The sequence below is a fragment of the Choristoneura fumiferana genome, chromosome 8 (assembly GCF_025370935.1).
Source record: "Choristoneura fumiferana chromosome 8, NRCan_CFum_1, whole genome shotgun sequence".
Taxonomy (NCBI): domain Eukaryota; kingdom Metazoa; phylum Arthropoda; class Insecta; order Lepidoptera; family Tortricidae; genus Choristoneura; species Choristoneura fumiferana.
Genome location: NC_133479.1, coordinates 6,305,647 through 6,308,899, shown reverse-complemented (window position 1 = coordinate 6,308,899; position 3,253 = coordinate 6,305,647).

Here is a 3,253-nt window from a genome sequence, read left to right as displayed (position 1 = left end):
AAAACGCTTTGAGCGAATTTTAGGGATGCTGGGGGCCTACCATTGATCATTTCATAAACGATCCAAACGCTGAGCCAGTTCAATTTAGGCACCTAAACTCAATAGTCGAAATTGGTACCACGACGTTTATTTCTCAGAGCTGAGTCTCAATCCATACTAATATTATAATGCGAAGTAACTCTGTCTGTCTGTCTGTCTGTCTGTCTGTTACGCTTTCACGCAAAAACCGCTGAACCGATTTGGATGAAATTGGTACAGAGATAGAATAGACCATGGGAAAGAACATAGGCTATCTTTTATCGCGAAAAAAAGGCTTTAAGGGTTGAAATAGGGGGTGAAAGTTTATATGGTGGAAGTTCGTCTCTGTTGGAAATAAAACCATGAAAGTTGGCATTTAGGCACATTAATAATAATGTCAGTATGTGTTTTAGCTTTTTGAAAATTCGACCTGTGAGGGGATGAAATAGGGGATGAAAGCTCATATGGAAGGTCGTCATTATCGAAGATAAATCGATGTTTCTTTATGAAACTTGGTATTTTGGGCACGTGATAAGAGATAAATAATTGTTCGAGCGTTTTTTTAATTCTTCTTCTTCTTAAAACCGGTTAAAATCGACTCGAACTCGCGCGTCAAGGGTTCCGTGCATAGGTATTTATGAATATCAAGTGTTAGCAGAGCCAAGCTCATAAGCAAAATGTACGCAATGTGGGTCATTTTACATGGCTTATTAACATAGACAGTCAGACATGAAAATTATGATTTTCAGATTTTTCTTACTTATTTTGCTATAAAGGAATAATTTGCTATAAGAGCTTCCTTTATACAAAATTTCAAGTTTCTAGGACAGCGAAAGTACCCTATAACTTTTTTTGAGATTAGGGTTTTAATTTCAACTCGATAAATACTCCGCACGTTTACGGGATAAAGGTCTTGACAGACAGACGGACGGACGGACAGCAAAGTCATCCTATAAGAGTTCCATTTTTTTCTTTTTGAGGTACGGAACCCTAAAAAACATTTGTTCCGGCTCTTTCAAATTTCGACATTTTCATACCTACTTGAAAATATGGGGATGAAAGTTCGTAAGGAATTCCAAACAAATTTACTATAATATAGAAATATGTGTAGCAATGCTTAGTAAGAATGCCGTCTTAATTATAATCCTACCCTCCTAACTTACAATACAGGACGTAAGATGTCAAGAGCTCACTATGAAGAATTAGTCCTTTTGTTGTTGGCAGGGTAGAATACTTATGTTTTACCAAAGAATGGAAGAACAAAAAAAATAAGTTTAGATATAAAGCAATGTATTAAAATAGGTTATTTTCAGTAAACCGTAGAAGTTTCTATGTGCTATTATTGGCAGAATAGGTACCCTAAATAAATTAAATACTTTCCAAAGTTACTATTCCACGCGACGAAGTCGCGGGCAAAAGCTAGTGGTTTATAAGTAAATGAAAGACCGATATTGTCTCTGGTCCGAAACTGAAACGCTAAGTCGCGAAAGGGATGCCGCTATATGCAAACCAAATTTTACATACTAAACCTCTTTATTTCCTTTGGAAAACCATAACTCTATGTCATTCCGTGTTCTTAGCAACCGTTGTGTTGATTACAAATAAAATGTTACGCTGTCACTAATCCACGAGTCTCTTTTCTCACTGAAAAATAAGTTTTATCAACGAGGAGTTAAGAAGCACAATGTCGTGAGTACCTATGAAAAGTTATAAAACTTGAATAAAAGTTTAAAAGTTCTTAAATTTAAAATATTCCAAGTAAAACACTTACAATTCCAAAAGAATTGACAGAATGAGTAACTTATACTGAATCGCTAAATTTGACATTGAAGCGATTCAATTCCCACTCAAGTTAAGCGTCATGGTACGAAAGCCGCTTGAAGTGAGTGAATGAAAATGTCTGCATCGCTGTCGCTGAATCGTGCTTGAACTGAATCGCAAAAGTAACGCCGTGGTACGAAATAGCGATGCAGTTCAGTTTAGAGCCTAAACTGAATCGTATTAAGAGAGCGTGGTAGGCCCCCTGACAACATAATACGAGTTCTACGCCCTGCTTACCTACTTCTGGTCTACCTGTGACAGAAGGTGGAATAAAGTCGTGTAGTGTTGATACACATTCTCCTGCTTTTGATTGTGATCAAAAGATTTTGATTTTGAACTTTTAGCCACCACATGCACTGACTTGGAATTCAACCTTATTATGACTTTGTCCCATTCGGTGTCGAGACCCTTGGTCCGTGGGGTCCTAGCGCTTTAAAACTTTTTAAAGAAATTTCGATAACATAGTAGACGTCACAGATGACCGAAGAGCTGGGAGCTTCCTCGGACAAAGAATTAGCCTAGCCTAGCTATTCAAAGAGGAAACGCTGCCAGCATCTTCGGGAGGGACCTTGCCTAAGGAGTACTCTTTATGTAATTTGTTTTATGTAAGTTTTATTTTATTTTATGTAGGCAAATTTGTTAAGTACAGGACTATTTATAACGTAAATGACATCATAATAAGTACTTGTATTCGTTATAAATTACAATTATCCATTGTAATTATTGAAAATACTACTAGCTTTAAAAATATCCTTTGTCAGGTATGTATTCGATAGCTGCTTTTGATTCTGTGGTAGTAAGCTCCAATAAATGGGGGCTGAATATTAAGGGTTAAAAAACTTATTTATTTTTGTCATCTTTTATTTTTTCAAGTTGCATCTGTACGAAGCCAAGGCGGGTAGCTAGTTAAGAATACCAAACGTTTAGTCGTTCACGAACGCAAACCCCGCAACTCGATCGATTGTTACTCGGATCTTATTCCTAATGTAGGTATCCATTCCTCGGACCCAACGTTTTCTCCGCACCCCGACATTGGCGAATACCCTTAAACGTTATTAATTTCATAGACGAAACGCAGCGACAAAATCGTGTAGGTGACAAAGAGTATAGGAGTAAATACGCCACAGAGACAAAGGTTGGTAGACGTTAAGGTTAAGTTCTTTGTGGAAAAAGCAAGTGCTACCCTCGCCTAAAATATCAATTAGGCACTGGCCAATTACTGTATGGTTTATACAGTAATTGGTCACGTTGCAGTAATTGCCCACTTTTATGTTTTATATGAAACAACAATAATACAAATAATTTAATGATAAAAGCGACTAGATTATTATAATTAGCGCAATATTTGTTATGATTTATCAGCACTTTTCTTTGTAAATTTTTGATTTTCGTGGCCAATTACGGTATGGTATAC